At 51.1% G+C, this 22,867-nt stretch overlaps 1 protein-coding gene and 1 long non-coding RNA gene across 2 annotated transcripts in view; one reads left to right on the top strand and one right to left on the bottom strand.

Moving 5' to 3' along the window:
- Window positions 1-22,867, bottom strand: part of SLC25A38 (solute carrier family 25 member 38) — a 325,193-nt gene that overhangs the window by 257,461 nt on the left and 44,865 nt on the right. The window lies entirely within an intron of this gene.
- On the top strand, window positions 326-22,758 carry LOC147748094 (uncharacterized). The gene is made up of 3 exons (XR_015308586.1): window positions 326-369; window positions 6,314-6,503; window positions 22,509-22,758. It is a non-coding gene; the product is annotated as an uncharacterized LOC147748094 (long non-coding RNA).

The raw sequence follows: 22,867 nt of genomic DNA, 5'->3' as shown, positions 1-22,867 counted from the left end.
CTTGTCTTGACTGAAGCAGGTGCAGCCTGCGGCCTGCTCGGAGCCCCTCGCCCCCTCCCTCTGACTGAAGAGAAACAAAGTATCAACATACATTGTTTCTCTTCAGTCAGAGGAGCGAGGCCGGTGTTCTATAATCCGCTGCTCCCATGATTGAGCGCCCCCCCTGTCATTGTGCGCATGCGCACCAATGGTGCGCATGCGCACATTAATTTTTATGACGTTTCAATACCCCGCCCATCAGGGACTGCACCCCCGGTTTGTGCGCACATGCGCATGCGCACATTAAGGTTTGTGCGCACATGCGCATGCGCACATTCATTTTCTACGTTGCCAGGAGGTGGACGCTCCTCCGTGAATGCGGCAGCCTAGGTAAGGATGGTCTCCCCTCCAGGCCTTGTACTTATGCGGCCCGTTTCCCTAGGCAGTGCCGCGGCCTCTCGTGGGTGGCAGATCCAACAGGCTCGCAGGTCGCGCTCCGTGGGAAGACGCCACAGTGGCGTCACTAGGGTGGTGCGGGGGTGCCTCTCGTGGGTGGCAGATCCGACAGGCTCGCAGGTCGCGCTCCGTGGGAAGACGCCACAGTGGCGTCACTAGGGTGGTGCGGGGGTGCGGAGCTAGTTACTTAGATGTCCTACATTTATTTATGCATTTTTACATAGCGCGGACTTTACCCGGAGGCGTCAGAGCGCTTCACATTGGGAACAGAAATGAAACATAATGAGAAACATTACAGAAGAGCAGATTACTAAAACATACGTTACTTACATAAGGTAATAGTGACAATTGTGAGCAAACAAAAAACATGAGGTAGTAAAAATTGTGAGCAACCAAAAATACATGAGGTAGTAAAGGTAATAATGACAATTGTGAGCAAACAAAATACTTGAGGTAGTAAAAATTGTGAGCAACCAAAAATACATGAGGTAGTAAAGGTAATAGTGACAATTGTGAGCAAACAAAATACTTGAGGTAGTAAAAATTGTGAGCAACCAAAAATACATGAGGTAGTCAAAAGTGCACAAGAGGAAAAGTGACAAGTGGGCAGTTATAAGAGAAAACAGAGTATAATTTGAGGTATTATACTGCAATAAGTGCTAGGCACAAGAACAGGCGTTACGTAGGCAAGGTGGCACTTGTGCAAGTATCAAAGGTAAAAACATGTGAGAGGTAGCAACCGTGGGTTACAAGGGCAAAGTGTTGTGTGCATGTTACAAAAGGGCACCGAACACAAGTACATGGAGAATACTGCAAAAAGGCAGACACTCCCACCACAGGAAAACACTGGGAAGGCACTCCCATGGTCATGGAAAGTAAAAAATATCAGTAGTGGGAAGTCTTCCTCCGAATAGCAAGAGGACGTGAATTACTTTTGGAGGTGTCTCTGGAGGAGGAGAACTTTGAGGTCCCTTTTGAAGGCCTGGGAGGAGGCGGTGGTCCGGAGCTCAGGCGGAAACGAGTTCCAGATTCTCACTGCGTTGCCTGAAAAGGATTGGGCCATTGTTCTTTCCTTCTTGAAAGTGGGAGGTTCAAGCAGTAGATTCTCGGCATTGCGTGAAGGTCTACAGCCTCCAGAGAGTTTCAGTTTATTCACCAGGTAGCGGGGAGAGGAGGAGTGCAAGGCTTTGTGGGTGATACAAGCGGTCTTGTAGATAGCTCTAGCCTCGAAGGGAAGCCAGCGGAGGGTGGATAACAACGGTGTGATGTGATCGCTTCTTTTGGCCCCATAGATGAAACGAGCTGCTGAATGGAAGACAGACTTAAGTGGGGACAGGTGAGATTTGGGGAGGCCAGTAACAAGAGAATTGCAGTAGTCTAGTCTGGAGAGGACCAGCGATTGCACCAGGGTTATAAGGTCCTGCTCCGGGAAGAAGCGACGGATTCCCCAAAGAAGGCGCAGTTGGTAGCGAGCAGATTTTGCAATAGAATTGATGTGGGGAGTTAGATTGAGTTTTTTGTCTAGAATGACACCAAGAGATTTTGCGCTGTCGACAATGATGGGTTTGTTGTTTAGTAGATTCATCTGATCCATCCATGATTGAACCGGGGGAGGAGAGAGTGAGGAGGAGAAGAGGAGGAATTCAGTTTTGGAGGGATTCAGAATCAGTTGATGAGTTGACATCCAGTTTTGAATGGAGTCAAGAGTAGATTTTAGGATGGAGAGATCATGAGTGGAGGCAACCTTGAGGTAGAGTTGAGTGTCATCTGCATAGAGATGATAGTGAATCCCGGATTTGCTTAGGAGGTTTCCCAGTGGTTCTAAGTAGAGATTGAACAGTGTGGGTGCAAGTATAGAGCCTTGGGGAACACCTTGACCCACCGCCACAGGAGACGAAAGACTGTTCGCTATTTTGATCATTTGAGATCTGTCAGAGAGGAAGGATGCAAACCATTTAAGCACAGTGCCCTCCATGCCCATTCTCTGTTGAAGAATATTGAGGAGGGTGTTGTGATTAACAGTGTCGAAGGCTGCGGAGAGGTCAAGGAGAATTAGCAGACAGGACCCCCCTGAGTCGAGTATCCTCAGCGCATCATCAACCACTTGCAGTAGGGCTGTTTCAGTGCTGCAGTTTTGGATGAAGCCGGACTGACAATTGTCAAGAAGATCATTGTCCTTGATATGACGAGAGAGTTGTTTGGCTACACATCTTTCCGCTATCTTTGCAAGAAAGGGAAGGTTAGTGATGGGGCGGTAGTTATTGAGGTCATTCGCATCAGCAGTGGGCTTTTTCAGCAGAGGGTTGACCTGCCCAGTTTTGAAGGGGACAGGAAGGGAGCCTTGCCAGAGGGAGAGGTTGATCAGAGTGGTCCAACAGGGGAGGGAATGGGCATAGAAGTCAAAGGCAATGGCACTGGGGATAGGGTCAAGCGAGTGGTTGGAGGGCTTTGTTTCGCGTATGCATTTGAGAAGGGCATCTTCAGATATGGGGTCAAAGCTCTGCCAAATGGCTAAGGATTTGCGCTCCTCTGGAGGTGTAGGATGAGCAACCTGATCCACAAGTGATTTCACCTTTCCATCGAAGAAAGTAGCGAAATCCGCTGCTCTCTTTGTAGAATCCTCCACCTTGGAGGTTGGGGGAGAGCAGCTCGGAGTCTTGATGAGATCGAATAGTTTTTTGGGTCTATTTTTGGCGGAATCAAGGAGGGTTTTGAAGTGCGTCGCTTTCTCAAGGAAGATGTGCTTGTGGTATTTGGATCTTGCTGTGCGAAGCAAGGCTAAATTGTCAGTGGAAGGCAATTGCCTCCATTGCTTCTCCAGGAATCTTAGCTGCTTCCTTTCCTCATAAAGAGATTTGTTGAACCTAGGTGCTGAGGGAGTGGGCCTTATCCTTTTGCTTTTGAGTGGAGCGACGTTATTAATTTCAGCTTCAAGAACTGTGAGGCATTGGGAGGTGAGATCGTCAACAGCTATGTTCGGGTCTAGCCTTGGAAGTGAAAGCAAAGCTGATTCACAGAGGGGACCGACATCAATGTTTTTGGCATCACAGAACCAGGAGATGGCCCTCTTGGGTTGGCCAAGAGTTATAGAGTGTGAAAGTTGAAGAGAGAATGGGATGAGGTGGTGGTCAGACCAATCTACATGAATAGGGGTAGTAGTAGAAAGCATGCCTGCTTTAGAAATAACAAGGTCCAGGATTGCGCCCTTAGAGTGGGTTGGTTCAGTGCAGTGTTGGATAAGATCATTTGCCGAGAGGAAGGTGGCCAGTGAGTTCGCAGAGGAGTCTTGTGGTGCGCCCCAGTGGAGATTGAAGTCACCCACGATGGTCTGATTGTCACTTTGAGAGTATTGGTCGCTGATGAAGTCTTTGAGATCTTCTATAAACGAAGAGCTACTGCTACAAGGCGGGCGGTAAATGATATGGAATCTGAGCGGTGAACGGTGTTGCAATTGAAGCTCAAGAGAAAGGCACCTGCTCTCTGACTCATCACAGCGCGGTCACGCGCCCTCCAGGGAGTGGACTGAGGTCGCGGAGACCGTGCGTGCGCCGCAGTGGTGAAACACAATACCTACGACGACATCAGACAGAGGCCACCACCTTCTTCTCTGTGATATCGCGTCGCAATTCGCCTTCGAATTTGGGATGCCAGGGACGACTGTGAGACCAGAGAGAAATAATATTTACATCAGATAGATGCCAAGTTTCAGAATGCTTATGTGTGAATTTTTTTTAATTTCAGTGTAATTATGAGTGACACGATTCGGCCACTCTTTCTCGCGAGCAAATTCAAGCAATGAAGACCAGGGTATTAGGGTCCACACTCTGCTCCTCAGTCAATCATAAGTCTCTTTGCTCGGTCGGTTGCAAGGCCATCCATTTTAGTACCTTGCGAGAACCACTGAGCCTGTCGCCATTTCTTACATCCCTCCCTGATATAAACACTCCCCGATAATGCTCCACTCAGCCCTTGGTCCATCTACCAGGCCCAGAGGGCTGCCCAGGTCATGCCCAGGTCACTGTCCATCTGTCCCTGCATATACTTGGATTAAGGAGTCTGCTGTCCACATGGGTAAAGATTTGCATATTAAAAAGGCAAGTCTCATCTGATGTGGTTAATGAGCATTTGCTCTGTTTTTTAAAGGAGGCATTTGATCCCACCTCTACTGCTTTCAACTTATAATACCTAGGAATTGGGGAGACATTCAAGAAAATAGTAGCGATGCAAGTGGGATTGGGGAGGGACACACGCATAACCACCCGTGGTACCCTGTTACTGCTCTCGTGTCCATGAGGATTTATACTGCTCAGATGCTGTCCCACCTTAACAGATGTATACTCTTCAATGGTGGTACTGCGAGAACATGCCCCTGCCCATTAAATTGCACACTCGTCAATAGCAGTAGTACCAGATGTTCTCCCACTAGCAGGCTGCATACTCTTCGATAGTACTATTGCCCAGACATTCTCGCTCCCAGGAGGATACATACTCCTCAACGGTGGTACTGCTCTGATGCTCTCCTGCCCATGACAAAGCAAGCATACTCCGATTTGAAAGGATAAATGCTGGATTTAGATCTCCGGACGGTGAGAGCCTAACTTAATGGCGGCCATTCACCAGTGTACCACCTAGCGCCTAAGAACTTAAAACCTGAAATTCTTAACGAGGCATAGCTCTCTCAGTGATTCCTATCATAATGTCGGTCTGATGTTTCCACTGCATCTAGTGCATATTTTAAGCAGGTATTGGCGATGCTCTTGCAGGGCCGGACTGGGAACCAGAACCGGCCCTGGCAAAGTGTGTTAAGAATACAAAACTATTGAGTGTTCTTAACTTCTTTATTCCGACCAACACGTTTGCTCCTAACATGGAGCGAAGCGGCAGTCAGCTCGGCGATCAGCTGGTAACTGTCATATGTGACAGTTATCAGCTGGTGACCTCACTGCTAAACGGTGTCCTCGCAGGGACACTGGGAAGCACGTCTAGTAAGGTGTCCTAGGAGGGACACAAGTATTATAAACACAACACATCCCCCTCCTTTGGGGGTGATGGGAACAGTAGAAACAGATAGAGAACATAAGGTTCCACTATCCACAAATGTAGTCCTTAAGTTTAGCTGGCGGTCCTAACAGTCTGCCGGTCCTGCTAATGTCCACCGGTCTCGCCCCGTCATGGGTTGGAACGACAGGTAGTCTGCGCCTTGCGCCTGCAGGTCTGGATGAAGGAACAGAACGGTCCGCTCGCTGGGTGTTTTCATGTGTACCTTAATCGCTCCCGTCCCCAGGGGTGGCAGGAAATTCAATGTCGGATTCGGTGTCAGAAAAATAAAGTCCTCCCTTACTCTATCGCCCTCCTTCCCTATCTTATCTATCGCCCTCACTCTATCTATCGCCCTCCCTCTATTTATCGCCCTGTTCTCTTCTCACGTGCTGATCTGCTGCTCTCTTCCACCCCACCTCCTTCTTTAACTCCCTGTTCTTTTACTGTGCTGATCTGCTGTTCTTTCACCCCGCCTCCTTCTCTAACTCCCTGTTCTCTCACACACAACCACACCACACACAACCAAACCACACGCACAACCAGACCCAACCACACACATGTTTATAAGCATTTTATCTTCTTTATTTCTCAACTCACTAATGCAAATGAAAACCTGTACAGCAATGTCCTTGCTGCAGTTTTCATAATTGTACCCAAGAAGTATCTACACCTACCAGAATGGCAACAACTGCTGCTTAGCCTACGAATTCCTTGACCACCCAACATTGGTTCTTGGATTATGCCTGCCATTATTATAAAACTGTTAACACATTTTTGCACACCATGTAACTTGCCTTATCTGCATACTCTCTGCTAATTTTATGTTATCAATTTGCAGGATTATGGCGGTATTCAGAGACCTGGAATTGTTGTCGACTACCAGAAAAGTCTGGTATTTGGTGGGCCTGCTGGAAGGTGGATGAAAAGAAAGATGATGCAATCGCTTAATAAACCCATTGGAGGGGCGTTTGTTGGCAAAAAACCTAAATTGAGAAAACCTGGATCAAATGGCAATGCGGTCAAAGAAGGTATGTTTCTAGATAGACAGCTTCTGTTTTTTAGGTTTCGCCTGGCGATCCGCTGCATAGCAGTGTTCGAGCAGGCGAAAACTTTTGTTTAGCAGTATGGGTGCTTTGTCCCGCCTGCTCTTCCATTGGCTAGCTCCATAAATGGAGGCTAGCCATTGAAAGGGACATCTGTCTGTTATTGCCCTCCAATCTATCTCTCGCACTCCCTCCCTCTATCTCTCGCACTCCCTCCCTCTATCTCTCGCACTCCCTCAATCTATCTCTCGCACTCCCTCAATCTATCTCTCGCACTCCCTCAATCTATCTCTCGCCCTCCCTCTATCTATCGCCCTCCCTCTATCTATCGCCCTCCCTCTATCTATCGCCCTCCCTCTATCTATCGCCCTCCCTCTATCTATCGCCCTCCCTCTATCTATCGCCCTCCCTCTCTCTATCTATCGCCCTCCCTCTCTCTATCTATCGCCCTCCCTCTCTCTATCTATCGCCCTCCCTCTATCTATCGCACTCCGTCTATCTATCGCACTCCCTCCCTCTATCTATCGCCTTCCCTCCCTCTATCTATCGCCCTCCCTCTATCTATCTATCGCCCTCCCTCTATCTATCGCCTTCCCTCCCTCTATCTATCGCCTTCCCTCCCTCTATCTCTCGCACCCCCTCCGTCTATCTCTCGCACTCCCTCCGTCTATCTCTCGCACTCCCTCCCTCAATCTCTCGCACTCCCTCCCTCGATCTATCGCACTCCCTCAATCTATCTATCGCACTCCCTCCCTCTATCTATCTATCGCACTCCATCTATCTATCGCACTCCCTCCCTCTATCTATCGCCCTCCCTCCCTCTATCTATCGCCCTCCCTCTATCTATCTATCGCCCTCCCTCTATCTATCGCCTTCCCTCCCTCTATCTATCGCCTTCCCTCCCTCTATCGCCTTCCCTCCCTCTATCTCTCGCACTCCCTCCCTCTATCTCTCGCACTCCCTCCCTCTATCTCTCGCACTCCCTCCCTCAATCTCTTGCACTCCCTCCCTCAATCTCTCGCACTCCCTCCCTCAATCTCTCGCACTCCCTCCCTCAATCTCTCGTCCTCCCTCCCTCCCTCTATCTATCGCACTCCCTCTATCTATCGCACTCCCTCCCTCTATCTATCGCCTTCCCTCCCTCTATCTATCGCCCTCCCTCTATCTATCGCCTTCCCTCCCTCTATCTCTCGCACTCCCTCCCTCAATCTCTCGCACTCCCTCCCTCAATCTCTCGTCCTCCCTCCCTCCCTCTATCTATCGCACTCCCTCTATCTATCGCACTCCCTCCCTCTATCTATCGCCTTCCCTCCCTCTATCTATCGCACTCCCTCTATCTATCGCACTCCCTCTATCTATCGCCCTCCCTCTCTCTATCTATCGCCCTCCCTCTCTCTATCTATCGCCCTCCCTCTCTCTATCTATCGCCCTCCCTCTCTCTATCTATCGCCCTCCCTCTCTCTATCTATCGCCTTCCCTCTCTCTATCTATCGCTTTCCCTCCCTCTATCTATCGCCCTCCCTCTATCTATCGCCCTCCCTCTATCTATCGCCTTCCCTCCCTCTATCTATCGCCTTCCCTCCCTCTATCTCTCGCACTCCCTCCCTCTATCTCTCGCACTCCCTCCCTCAATCTCTCGCACTCCCTCTCTCTATCGCCCTCCCTCTCTCTATCTATCGCCCTCCCTCTCTCTATCTATCGCCCTCCCTCTCTCTATCTATCGCCCTCCCTCTCTCTATCTATCGCCCTCCCTCCCTCTATCTATCGCACTCCCTCTATCTATCACACTCCGTCTATCTATCGCACTCCCTCCCTCTATCTATCGCCTTCCCTCCCTCTATCTATCACCCTCCCTCTCTCTATCTATCGCCCTCCCTCTCTCTATCTATCGCCCTCCCTCTCTCTATCTATCGCCCTCCCTCTCTCTATCTATCGCACTCCCTCTATCTATCGCACTCCCTCTATCTATCGCACTCCCTCTATCTATCGCCCTCCCTCTCTCTATCTATCGCCCTCCCTCTCTCTATCTATCGCCTTCCCTCTCTCTATCTATCGCCTTCCCTCTCTCTATCTATCGCTTTCCCTCCCTCTATCGCCCTCCCTCTATCTATCGCCTTCCCTCCCTCTATCTCTCGCCTTCCCTCCCTCTATCTCTCGCACTCCCTCCCTCTATCTATCGCACTCCCTCCCTCTATCTATCGCACTCCCTCTCTCTATCGCACTCCCTCTCTCTATCTATCGCCTTCCCTCCCTCTATCTATCGCCCTCCCTCTCTCTATCTATCGCCCTCCCTCTCTCTATCTATCGCCTTCCCTCTCTCTATCTATCGCCTTCCCTCTCTCTATCTATCGCCCTCCCTCTCTCTATCTATCGCCTTCCCTCTCTCTATCTATCGCTTTCCCTCCCTCTATCTATCGCCCTCCCTCTATCTATCGCCTTCCCTCCCTCTATCTCTCGACTTCCCTCCCTCTATCTCTCGCACTCCCTCCCTCTATCTATCGCCCTCCCTCTATCTATCGCCTTCCCTCCCTCTATCTCTCGACTTCCCTCCCTCTATCTCTCGCACTCCCTCCCTCTATCTCTCGCACTCCCTCCCTCTATCTCTCGCACTCCCTCCCTCAATCTCTCGCACTCCCTCCCTCAATCTATCGCACTCCCTCAATCTCTCGCACTCCCTCCCTCAATCTATCTATCGCACTCCCTCCCTCCCTCTATCTATCGCCCTCCCTCTCTCTATCTATCGCCCTCCCTCTCTCTATCTATCGCCTTCCCTCTCTCTATCTATCGCCCTCCCTCCCTCTATCTATCGCCTTCCCTCCCTCTATCTATCGCCTTCCCTCCCTCTATCTATCTATCGCCCTCCCTCTATCTATCGCCCTCCCTCTATCTATCGCCTTCCCTCCCTCTATCTATCGCCTTCCCTCCCTCTATCTCTCGCACTCCCTCTCTCTATCTATCGCCCTCCCTCTCTCTATCTATCGCCCTCCCTCTCTCTATCTATCGCCCTCCCTCTCTCTATCTATCGCCCTCCCTCTCTCTATCTATCGCCCTCCCTCTCTCTATCTATCGCCCTCCCTCTCTCTATCTATCGCCCTCCCTCTCTCTATCGCCCTCCCTCTCTCTATCTATCGCCCTCCCTCTCTCTATCTATCGCCCTCCCTCTCTCTATCTATCGCCCTCCCTCTCTCTATCTATCGCCCTCCCTCTCTCTATCTATCGCCCTCCCTCTCTCTATCTATCGCACTCCCTCTATCTATCGCACTCCCTCTATCTATCGCACTCCCTCTCTCTATCTATCGCCCTCCCTCTCTCTATCTATCGCCTTCCCTCTCTCTATCTATCGCCTTCCCTCTCTCTATCTATCGCTTTCCCTCCCTCTATCTATCGCCCTCCCTCTATCTATCGCCTTCCCTCCCTCTATCTCTCGCCTTCCCTCCCTCTATCTCTCGCACTCCCTCCCTCTATCTCTCGCACTCCCTCCCTCTATCTATCGCACTCCCTCTCTCTATCGCACTCCCTCTCTCTATCTATCGCCTTCCCTCCCTCTATCTATCGCCCTCCCTCTCTCTATCTATCGCCTTCCCTCTCTCTATCTATCGCCTTCCCTCCCTCTATCTATCGCCCTCCCTCTCTCTATCTATCGCCTTCCCTCTCTCTATCTATCGCTTTCCCTCCCTCTATCTATCGCCCTCCCTCTATCTATCGCCTTCCCTCCCTCTATCTCTCGACTTCCCTCCCTCTATCTCTCGCACTCCCTCCCTCTATCTATCGCCCTCCCTCTATCTATCGCCTTCCCTCCCTCTATCTCTCGACTTCCCTCCCTCTATCTCTCGCACTCCCTCCCTCTATCTCTCGCACTCCCTCCCTCTATCTCTCGCACTCCCTCCCTCAATCTCTCGCACTCCCTCCCTCAATCTCTCGCACTCCCTCCCTCAATCTATCGCACTCCCTCAATCTCTCGCACTCCCTCCCTCTCTCTATCTATCGCCCTCCCTCTCTCTATCTATCGCACTCCCTCTATCTATCGCACTCCCTCTATCTATCGCACTCCCTCTATCTATCGCACTCCCTCTCTCTATCTATCGCCCTCCCTCTCTCTATCTATCGCCTTCCCTCTCTCTATCTATCGCCTTCCCTCTCTCTATCTATCGCTTTCCCTCCCTCTATCTATCGCCCTCCCTCTATCTATCGCCTTCCCTCCCTCTATCTCTCGCCTTCCCTCCCTCTATCTCTCGCACTCCCTCCCTCTATCTCTCGCACTCCCTCCCTCTATCTATCGCACTCCCTCTCTCTATCGCACTCCCTCTCTCTATCTATCGCCTTCCCTCCCTCTATCTATCGCCCTCCCTCTCTCTATCTATCGCCTTCCCTCTCTCTATCTATCGCCTTCCCTCCCTCTATCTATCGCCCTCCCTCTCTCTATCTATCGCCTTCCCTCTCTCTATCTATCGCTTTCCCTCCCTCTATCTATCGCCCTCCCTCTATCTATCGCCTTCCCTCCCTCTATCTCTCGACTTCCCTCCCTCTATCTCTCGCACTCCCTCCCTCTATCTATCGCCCTCCCTCTATCTATCGCCTTCCCTCCCTCTATCTCTCGACTTCCCTCCCTCTATCTCTCGCACTCCCTCCCTCTATCTCTCGCACTCCCTCCCTCTATCTCTCGCACTCCCTCCCTCAATCTCTCGCACTCCCTCCCTCAATCTCTCGCACTCCCTCCCTCAATCTATCGCACTCCCTCAATCTCTCGCACTCCCTCCCTCAATCTATCTATCGCACTCCCTCCCTCAATCTATCTATCGCACTCCCTCTATCTATCGCACTCCCTCTATCTATCGCACTCCCTCTATCTATCGCCCTCCCTCTCTCTATCTATCGCCTTCCCTCTCTCTATCTATCGCCTTCCCTCTCTCTATCTATCGCCTTCCCTCCCTCTATCTATCGCCTTCCCTCCCTCTATGTATCGCCCTCCCTCTCTCTATCTATCGCCTTCCCTCTCTCTATCTATCGCCTTCCCTCTCTCTATCTATCACCTTCCCTCCCTCTATCTATCGCCCTCCCTCTATCTATCTATCGCCCTCCCTCTATCTATCGCCTTCCCTCCCTCTATCTATCGCCTTCCCTCCCTCTATCTCTCGCACTCCCTCCCTCAATCTCTCGCACTCCCTCTCTCTATCTATCGCCCTCCCTCTCTCTATCTATCGCCCTCCCTCTCTCTATCTATCGCCCTCCCTCTCTCTATCTATCGCCCTCCCTCTATCTATCGCCCTCCCTCTCTCTATCTATCGCCCTCCCTCTCTCTATCTATCGCCCTCCCTTTCTCTATCTATCGCCCTCCCTCCCTCTATCTATCGCCCTCCCTCCCTCTATCTATCGCACTCCCTCTATCTATCGCACTCCCTCTATCTATCGCACTCCCTCTATCTATCGCACTCCCTCTATCTATCGCCCTCCCTCTCTCTATCTATCGCCTTCCCTCTCTCTATCTATCGCCTTCCCTCTCTCTATCTATCGCTTTCCCTCCCTCTATCTATCGCCCTCCCTCTATCTATCGCCTTCCCTCCCTCTATCTCTCGCCTTCCCTCCCTCTATCTCTCGCCTTCCCTCCCTCTATCTCTCGCCTTCCCTCCCTCTATCTATCACCCTCCCTCCATCTATCTATCACCCTCCCTCTATCTATCTATCGCCCTCCCTCTCTCTATCTATCGCCCTCCCTCTCTCTATCTATCGCCCTCCCTCTCTCTATCTATCGCCCTCCCTCTCTCGATCTATCGCCCTCCCTCTCTCTATCTATCGCCCTCCCTCTCTCTATCTATCGCCCTCCCTCTCTCTATCTATCGCCCTCCCTCTCTCTATCTCTCGCACTCCCTCCCTCAATCTATCGCCCTCCCTCGCTCTATCTATCGCCCTCCCTCTCTATCTATCGCCCTCCCTCTCTATCTATCACCCTCCCTCTATCTATCTATCTGTCTATCTATTGCCCTCCCTTACTCTATTGCCCTCCCTTACTCTATTGCCCTCCCTTACTCTATTGCCCTCCCTTACTCTATTGCCCTCCCTTACTCTATTGCCCTCCCTTACTCTATTGCCCCTCCCTTACTCTATCGCCCCTCCCTTACTCTATCGCCCCTCCCTTACTCTATCGCCCCTCCCTTACTCTATCGCCCCTCCCTTACTCTATCGCCCCTCCCTTACTCTATCGCCCCTCCCTTACTCTATCTATCGCCCTCCCTCCCTCTATCTATCGCCCTCCCTCCCTCTATCTATCGCCCTCCCTCTATTTATCGCCCTGTTCTCTTCTCTTCTCACGTGCTGATCTGCTGCTCTCTTCCACCCTGCCTCCTTCTCTAACTCCCTGTTCTCTTGTCTTCTCACGTGCTGAACTGCTGCTCTCTTCCACCCCGCCTCCTCCTCTAACTCCCTGTTCTCTTGTCTTCTCACGTGCTGATCTGCTGTTCTTTCACCCCGCCTTCTTCTCTAACTCCCTGTTCTCTCACACACAACCACACCACACACAACCAAACCACACGCGCTACCAGACCCAACCACACACATATTTATAAGCATTTTATCTTCTTTATTTCTCAACTCACTAATGCAAATGAAAACCTGTACAGCAGTGTCCTTACTGCAGTTTTCATAATTGTAGCCAAGAAGTATCTACACCTACCAGAATGGCAACAACTGCTGCTTAGCCTACGAATTCCTTGACCACCCAACATTGGTTCTTGGATTATGCCTGCCATTATTATAAAACTGTTAACACATTTTTGCACACCATGTAACTTGCCTTATCTGCATACTCTCTGCTAATTTTATGTTATCAATTTGCAGGATTATGGCGGTATTTGGTGGGCCTGCTGGAAGATGGATGAAAAGAAAGATGATGCAATCGCTTAATAAACCTGTTGGAGGGGCGTTTGTCGGCAAAAAACCTAAATTGAGAAAACCTGGATCAAATGGCAATGCGGTCAAAAAAAGGTATGTTTCTAGATAGACAGCTTCTGGTTTTTAGGTTTCGCCTGGCGATCTGCTGCGCAGCAGCGATCGCGCAGGCGAAACCTTTTGTTTAGCAGTATGGGTGCTTTGTCCCGCCTGCTCTTCCATTGGCTAGCTCCATAAATGGAGGCTAGCCATTGGAAGGGACATCTGTCTGTTATTGCCCTCCTTCTATCTATCGCCCTCCTATCTATCTATCGCCCTCCCTCCCTCTATCTATCGCCCTACCTCTATCTATCTCTAGAGATTGGCTCGTAAGGGAGAATGCGGTTCCAAGTCTAGCCGGTGCCATTCAGCCGCCACTGTGTGGCTGGCACCAGAGGGTAGGTCCGACGACAGGGTATGTGTGGTCCGGTTAAACAGTTTTCGTTTAGCTGGCACCGATGGGTGAGGCGCACAGCCTGGGATGATGACGGGCTGGGTAGACTGGGTGTGTGCGCTGCTACCAGAGGGCGAAGTTCGAAGATTATGTCGCTGGCGGGCAGAGATGGGGTCTGATGGCCAGGGTGCAGCTGGCATACGTCTGTGGCTTTCACTCGATTATTGTGCACCCCCTGCCTGCCATGCTCTTCTGCGCTCTTCTCCCTGGCAGGCTACGGCAGCCAGGGCAATGCCTCATTGTCTTTTGGGAGTGGTTGGCAGGTTGGCGCTCTCTTGTAAACGCCAGGCGCGCCGCCCAGCGGCTGCTCTCTGAACTGCCTCCTGTTGAGTTCAGACGGAACCAGCCTTTCCCTTTTCTGCCTGAACCTGGTGCCCAGAGCAGGCGCCCGTGGCCCGCCCGCATCCATCCCCCCCGAGGCCTGGGCCGAGGCTGCGCCGGTGGAGCCGCATTCCAGAGGAGCCAGACCCGGCTGAGTGGGCCTCCAGAGACCCGGGGACCCGCCGTGCTGTAGCAGATAACTGTGTCGGGGAGGAAGCTGTGACCGTCCGAGGCACTGGTGAGTCCCGATCGCGCAGTTGTTGGGGACTGACTGCTGTGATCCTGGGCACCGCGGTGAAAGAAGACCGCCCCTGCTCCGACCGGGACTCCAGAAGGGGCGCCGCGCTAAACGTGAGTCTGCACCCGGAGCTGTGGTAAGCGATCCGGGAACCGGGGACTTCGCTGGGTGACAGGGACACCATTGGTGAGCGGCACATGAGGGATAGGGCAGAAGCAATGCGGAGCTGAGGAGGGGCGAAGTCCGGCCTGAACCCGCCCGCAAAGCCATTACTCCTGACATATCGGCTGCTGACCGTTGTTGTGAACTGTGTGCCGGTTGAACGCTGCTGCTCCCTGCTGCCCGGGTCCCCGGGTCTCCATTGCACTACTGGCCCTGCAGCCTAATTAGTCGGCACACTACCGCACTGCCTCACTACTTGAACTCCGGTGCCCGCCATTTTGTGCCTTGGTGCTGTCTTGCCTTTCACGCTGCAGCTACACAGCAAAACTGGGCAGTCTCGCCATTTGAGCTCTACACTTGGCCGGAGACTTGAACTGCACAGCTGCACCTTCGCCCCCCTTCGAGTCTCGAGGGGACGCCTGGTTTCCCTTGGGCGCGCAGGTATTGCGTCTGAACTGAGTAAATGGTGGTAAGTCGCTGAGGCGCCCTTGGGCGTCAAACTGAGGCTGCTGGCTCCATGCTCTCTTTGTGGCTGTGGTTAACTGACGTGTTTCGTGGACCCTGGGATGGGAGTTCCGCTGGTCACCAGGAGGTCAAACATTTGTTAGTAGCCACCCCGTGCATACGGGGGTGTACGCTGGGCGCACCACGCCTCATGGGGTGCTTCCCACTATCGCTGATGTTGGGGGTTTCGCACGCCCTGCGTGCTTTCTTTTGGGTTCTTTCACGACCTGATTGGGGGGTTGATGAGGGTGGTGGGTGGTGGGGGGGGGTTTTTGACGTTACAAGTTCTAGTTATTATCTGGTGCAATGTACGGCTAATTTGGACTACCTGTTTGCGCATTGTGTTGATTGTCATGATGTGTGGGCGACCTTCCTGCTATGGGGGGTGGGGGCGATCGGAGATAAAACAGTCTCTTCTACACCTGCTCGATGGGAGGGATTAAACTTTGGACTTGGAACATTAGAGGCCTAGGAGATTACAAGAAAGCTCGTTTAATGCATGGCATATTGTCAAGGCATAATGTAGACATTTGCTTCCTACAGGAGACTCATCTTAACTCGACCCCCTCGCCCAGGTTGAAGAATTCCAGATGGGCTCATGTTTACTCTGCTATCTATTCAAATTATGCGAGGGGTGTTGCTGTACTCATACGCAGGGGGTTGGATTGGCGGGAACATTCTCGCGTGCTTGATGTGGAGGGGAGATATGTCTTATTACACGGTTCCTTGCAGGGGCGGCCTATTGTACTAGCTGCAGTGTATGGTCCAAATGTGGACGACCCAGATTTCTTCAGAGGGGTTTGGGCGGAAATTACATTACTGGACTGTGGGTCAGTTGTGTTGGGAGGTGATTTCAATATTGTACTGAATGATGAAATGGACCGTAGAGGCGTAAGCAAGCCGACACATCATAGAGCGCAAAAGGCAGTCTTAGATGTGATGAAGGAGGGTATGCTTTCTGATGTGTGGAGAGCCAGGCACCCAGATGCCAAAGTGGGTACTTGCTACACTTGCCACAAGGCTACCTGGTCCAGATTAGACTTCTGGCTGGTGTCTCCGGAGGTTGCAACGTGGGTGACAAAGGTTGATATACTGGCCAGGTCGCTGTCAGATCACGCCCCATGCGGATTGGAGCTGCGACCCCCAAACGCTATTTACAGACCATTCACATGGCGCCTCCCACCACACGCGCTCACGGACCCAGTATTTGTAGAAGAAATTAGAGACGACATAGTCCATTATTTTGCCGAAAATACTGGATCAGTCTCATCTGAGGCCATAGAATGGGACGCCTTTAAGGCTGTGATCAGAGGTCAGTGCATAGCACGGAAGGCGGGAGTCCTGCGTGCCATAAGGGACACGTTAGCTAAGCTGGAGGGGGAACTGAGAGACCTAGACGCTGCCTTTAGTGCTGACCCATCATTGGAGATAGCTGGGGCTCTGAAAACCAAGCTGCTAGCTTTTAATGAGGAAGCGGAGAGGGAAGTACGGTTCCTGGGAAAACGGGCAGAAGCACGCAGATATGGGGAGATATGGGGAGGGGGACAGGCCGAGCAGAACACTAGCTAGGTTGATAACTCCTTGCACACAATCCAATTACATCCACACCATATATGACAAGGCCGGGAACCTCGCGATGGGCCAAGAGGCAGTACTAGGCGCCTTCGCGGATTTCTATGCCTCCCTCTACACCTCCAGGCAGCCCACGATACCGCCCACTTTGCAAGCCTTTTTGGATTCCATAGCTCTCGTATGGTTTAACAATAACCACCGACAATACATGGACCTCACTGTCACGGTCCAGGACATAGCCCAGGTGATAAAAAGCATGCCGGCCAACAAAGCCCCTGGCCCAGATGGCCTGACAACAGCCTTCTATAAAACCTATGTGGATGAGTTGGCGCCGAAACTGCATACAGTGTTTGTTGAGGCCCTCGAATTGAATTCCCTACCAGACTCCATGCGGGAAGCCCTAATAATTAACACTCCTTAAACCTGATAAAGACGAGCTACACCTAGATTCCTATAGGCCCCTTTCTCTGATAAACGTCGATGCTAAAATCTACGCTAAGGTAATTGCGGATCGATTGCAGCCTATGCTGCCTATGATTGCACTCCCTGATCAGTCGGGGTTTATCCCGGGCCGCGCAACATCACATAACCTCAGAACCATTTTTTCTGTTCTCCACTACTTGCATCCATCTGTACAGGCGGCGGTGGTGTTCCTTGACGCCACCAAGGCATTTGACTCCTTAGAGTGGCCTTATCTGTTTAAAGTTTTGGAACGGATGGGCTTTAGCCAAAACTTCATGACCTTGATTAAACTACTGTACACGGAACCTAGAGCTAGGGTGAGTGTCAACGGTCTCGTGTCTAAGCCCTTCCGAGTCTCCAGGGGGACAAGGCAGGGATGCCCTCTGTCACCCCTCCTCTTTGCCATTGCAATGGAGCCGCTTGTGGCTCGGATAAGACAACACCACACTGCAAGGGGCATCGGATTTAGCTCTCGGAGCTTACTAATCTCGTTATACGCGGATGATGTCACCCTATACATCATCAATCCCAAGGACAACATGAATCCACTACTTCGGGAATTCGTGAGATTTGAGGGCCTAGCAGGAGTGTCCATTAACTGGTCTAAATCGGTTGCCTTCCCCTTGACGGACGAGACTAATCGCCCGGCTCCGGACTACCCTTTGAGGTGGGAGACGGACGCTGTTAAGTATTTGGGAGTCTGGGTCAGTCGGGATGTGCAGGAGTTGTGGACACTAAATTTCGGGAGGGCGGTAGACTGGCTGGAGGGGAAAATTGAGGTCTGGAACAAACTGCCCCTTTCCCTAGTCGCAAGGATAGCCTTAGCAAAAATGGTGGTTCTCCCCAAATTCTTATATTTGTTTGTGAACGTACCGCTACCAATGACAGCACACTTTCACGCTCGTGTTCGCTCACTATTGCTGAAATTGGTGTGGGCTGGTGGGCAAGCGAGAGTCTCCTGGGACCTACTCACACTACCGCTCCGACAAGGAGGTCTCGGTGCTCCTGATCTGAGGCTTTACTCCCTCTGCGCCCAAGCGCAATTTCTGCACTTCTGGGCCTTCCCTACTCCCTATCAACCGCATGTGGCGGTTGAACTGGCCGTGGTCGCCCCTTTGCCGCTGCGAGTGGCTCTATACGGTAAGGTCTCCTGCCCGTCGCGAGAAGTGGATACCGTGGAGATGATCCGCTGGGCTTGGCGTGAACTGCAGAAGAGAGCGGGTCTCTCTTTGCTTTATGCTCCGGCCATCCCCCTTCGGGGTAACCCGATGCTGCCTTGTCTCACCGCCAGGGGAGACGTCCTCACGATCCGGGGAAAAGGGCTGCACACATTCGCTGATTTATATCCGGATGGTACCTTCGTCGAGATGGACACGAACGAGGATGTCCTGCCAGAATCTTTCGCGGACACGCTACTGTACCATTCCCTCCGTGAATCCTGCAAAAAGATAGGACCCCACTTCCCAGAGGAGCCATGCACACTAGACGCCCTCCAGAATCTGCTTTCACGGCCTTCCCCCAAAAAGCTGGTATCGAGACTATATAACTGCATGCAGGAGCAGGCACCGATCACTGAGGCCATGGCCAAACAGGCATGGGCCGCGGATCTGACTGATCAGCTAACGGATGACATCTGGGAGTACTGCTGTAAGCAACTCACGGCACTGTCTCCGAACTATCGACTGCGGCTCATACATTTCAAGTTCCTACACCGCTATTACCGCACGCCGACATTGTTACACCGAATGGGCATCCGCGCAGATGCCTCCTGCTGGAAATGCGGAGGGGAAGATGCGTCCTTTCTCCACGTGGCGTGGAGCTGCCCCAAACTGGATTCATACTGGTCGGAGGTTTTTACAGCCATAAATCAAATTACGCATAGGAATGATACACCAACTCCTCTCCTGGGTTTGCTAGGTTATGTTAAAGACACTGAACCCTGCGACAGGAAGCTACATGCCCTACTCCTTCTCTATGCCAAACGACAGATCGCGCTACATTGGGGTAGGAGGGCTCTCCCCTCATTCACGGGGTGGATTAGAGATGTAACATATGGCCATACACAACTGACACACTACTGGGAGACTATGCCCACCGCTTCCAGACCTATTGATATCTGGGACCCGTTCATACAGTGGGCTAGAGAACGTGAGGGCTCGGACACCCTGGGGAGATCACCGGATTCAGGTGTTTCAGATGATATGGGCTGACTGTGTTCATTACGTGATTGAATGCTTGTTGCTTGTCAGCCCTGAGGTAGTGCGGACCTGCCCTGTATTGTCACACGCCCTAGCCATGCAACCCCATTGGCCCTGCATATGCCGCTGACCCTATCCCCTCAGACCCTCCTGCGGCCCCAGACCTCGGCGAATAGCCCCACTTATCCTCCTCCTCTCCCCCCCCTCCCCCCCTTCCTCCCCCCTTTTTTTTATTCTCTCGCCTACATGTGGAGGAGGTGGCAATCGCCACACCATCACCCTTATCGCGACTCGCCTTTACTCATGACACTCCAGCACAGGTCCGCGCAGCCCTAAGGACGGATGATATGTTGCATAGCAATTCTATGTACTTGCACCGCAGTTTGCTGTTTTAGTTTTTTTGACTGTTGGGGGGGTATGTTGGGAGAAAACAGTGCTGCTGGACGTATCCTTCCTACTGGCCGCCGCGGCGGGTTATTGACCGCTGTTCGCTCCAAGGCGACCTGGTTGCTTCCTGATACATCTGCATGTCTGCGACACTGAGCGAAAAGTAAGATCACTTATGCGCAGGTGTTGTACTGCTCACGACCACGTTACTACTGTTTTATATATATCACTGGGAGTGCCAGCTCCGGCTGGACGATAGCCCTCGGACTGTTTTACTGTCCCTTGTGCATTGTATACCTGATAGCGGCCTGCCTCCGGGTTGTTGGCGTGACGCAGTGTACATCATTTGTCTCTTTAATACAGAATAAATGTCTTACACCAAAAAAAAAAAAAAAAAAAAAACGTTTTACAACCCACTGAAAATGCCAAAGGTTCCAGGGACGTTAGTTTCATTTTTACCCACACAACCATAGAAAAGTTAGCACTTATAATTTTAATAGGTTTTTTAAAAAAAGCAATTGCCCATGAGGGGGTCCCCCCATGTGTCCTATAGGTTCAGGATACCTGTATCCTGACTCGTGTTTTCACACTGTCAAACCCCCAATCTTCCAGGGTATTGGTGAGCTGCCAGTAGATTCAGAGCTATCCGTTGGAGATGTCTGCTTTAAATATAAATGTAATCCAGCAAATTCTTTATTGGTATTTCTAGTAAGTATATTTCTGTTGCAGTCTTGTATTCAACCAGAAATATGGCCATTCTGCAGTTCTACTTAAAAGCGAATTTCACACCACACATGGGTAACCCTTCAGCCACAGGCATAAAAGCATCAACAGCTTACGTTCTCTTTCAATAAAACTTCTCATTCTGCCCAATCTACCTTCTCTTTAGGAATGCTGGAAATCTCACTGGATGGAAAGCAATTTCCTTCAGCTGAACGCTGCAAAAACTGAGGTTCTGCTCTTTGGAGATGCCCCCTCCTCTGGTCACCTTCCTGGTGGCCCCCAGAACTAGGCACACCCCCGACCCCGGCAACCACAGTCAAAAACCTCTGTGTTCACCTTCAACAGTCCCTAAACATGAAGAAACACGTTACTCACACAGTCTAATCCTGCTTCCACACCCATGGCTTACTAAGGAAAGATTTTACTTATCTCCCCGACACAACAAGGAAAACCCTAACACAGGCCCTGATACCAAGCAAGCTGGACTATTGCAACGCCCTATTGATCGCAGCAAATGAGTCCTCCTTAAACCAATTGCAAATGATACTGAACACAGCCGCCTGCACGGTTCTGAATGCTCCCCCCAGATCAGCTTCCTCTCCCCTCCCTCATCAGCTACACTGGCTGCCAATACGACAGCGCGTGAAATTCTAGATCTGCTGTCTCACACACAAAGCTATCTGGGGCAATGGCCCTCCCGATGTAGTAGAGAAACTTCGCCGCTATTACCCGGCTCGGACTCTGCGCGCCAGCTCCCAATCGCTCCTCAAAAGCCCCAACATAAAAAAGGCTAGACCCGGAGGCAAGTCCTTCTCGCACCCTTCATCTGGAATCAACTACAGCTGGCCCTAAGACAGTGTTTGGACCATCTTAAATTCAGAAGACTCCTGAAAACTGCCCTGACAGAGTGAGGGAGTGAGAGTGGGAAAGGGAGGGAAAGGAGGGAAAAGGAGTGACAGAGTGAGGGAGTGACAGGGGGAAAGGGAGACAGTGAGAGGGAAAGGAAGGGAGGGAAAGGGAGTGAGTGAGGGAAAGGGAGACCGAGTGAGGGAGTGAGAGAGGGAAAGGGACAGTGAGGGAGTGAGAGGGAAAGGGGGGAGGGAGTGAGAGAGGGAAAGGGAGACAGGGGGAGGAAGACAGAGGGAGGGGAACAGAGTATGGGAGAGGTAGGGAGAGTGAGGGAGGGAGACAAAGAGAGAGCAAGAGATGTGTGTATCCCGGGTCTGGTGGCTCAGTGGACGAAGGTGTCCGCTGCAGGGACCAGTGATCAACCTCATGGTCAGTTGTGTATTTTTTTGTTGCTCTAGCCCTGCCACCTCCCCCACTGACCCCGCCCCCACTGGTGCGGCCCTCGGACACAAACCACAGTGTAAATTTGGCCCCTGAGAGAACGTTTGTGAGTACCCATGACCTATGCTGTGCTTCCAAGCGCTGAGATACCCCCCTGGGGGTGATTCAAGAGCTATACAAATTAAATAAAATCATTAATTAAATCAAACAGGTACACATGCTGCAAACTGATAAGTTAATGACCATCAACAATTAGCTTGCAGCCTGTAATGCTGTGGATGCACTTCCACCCTTCCTGCCTCCAGGGCTCACACTGCATATTGAATGTTCAGATCTGTTTACTCCTTCCTCAGCTTTGCAAATAACACTTCTTCCGTACTGAGTTTCACCCAAAAAAAATTGTAGTTTCGCAGGAAATTAATTTCTTGGAAATGTGATGCCCACCCTCAATATTCCAGTCACCGCCCCCTCTGTACAAGGACTCCTCAGAGCTCATGGGCGTTCATAGACATGGCATGGATTTTTCCATCCTATGGCCTGTCTGGACATACTCTAAAATTTAGAAGTCCTGCATATGTTCTCCCCGTTGTAAGATGCCTTTTCTAATAATACATTCTTTCTGCTTTTTTGTGATCTGAAATCTGAGTTCTTTACTTGCACTGTACACAAGACTTTTTCTGTTACTTTTGTACTAGTTAGTGTGCATTTGTTCTGCAAAATTTTGCTAAAGATGGTTTAAAACTTGTGTTTACTTTTAGGGTGAGAATCCCTTTGAAATCGTTGAACAAACAGGAGAATCGGTAGTTGAGGAAACAACTGATGCGAATGATGAAGACAATGAGCAAAACGAAAAGGAGGACATTGATGGTGAAAACGATGAAAATGAGGAGCAGATAATGTGGAGGCAGAAAGTGCAGATGCGGATGATGCTGCTGACCCAAATGATTACTCTGGGGACTTAACCACCACTGATGAAAACTAGTTGAGAAACTGCCCTGAAAGACCAAACACTTTAGCACACTGCATTGGTGGACTTAAAGAACAATTTTCCGCAAAGTTGAGCAGTTCGTTCACCCTGCATGCATTCCACTTCTGTTTTAATTGCCTATGGGCAAAC

Source organism: Lissotriton vulgaris, chromosome 1_1, assembly GCF_964263255.1.
Source record: "Lissotriton vulgaris chromosome 1_1, aLisVul1.2, whole genome shotgun sequence".
Lineage (NCBI taxonomy): Eukaryota > Metazoa > Chordata > Amphibia > Caudata > Salamandridae > Lissotriton > Lissotriton vulgaris.
The sequence above is the reverse complement of the archived record's forward strand: the minus strand, read 5'-3'. Positions and strand labels throughout refer to the sequence as shown.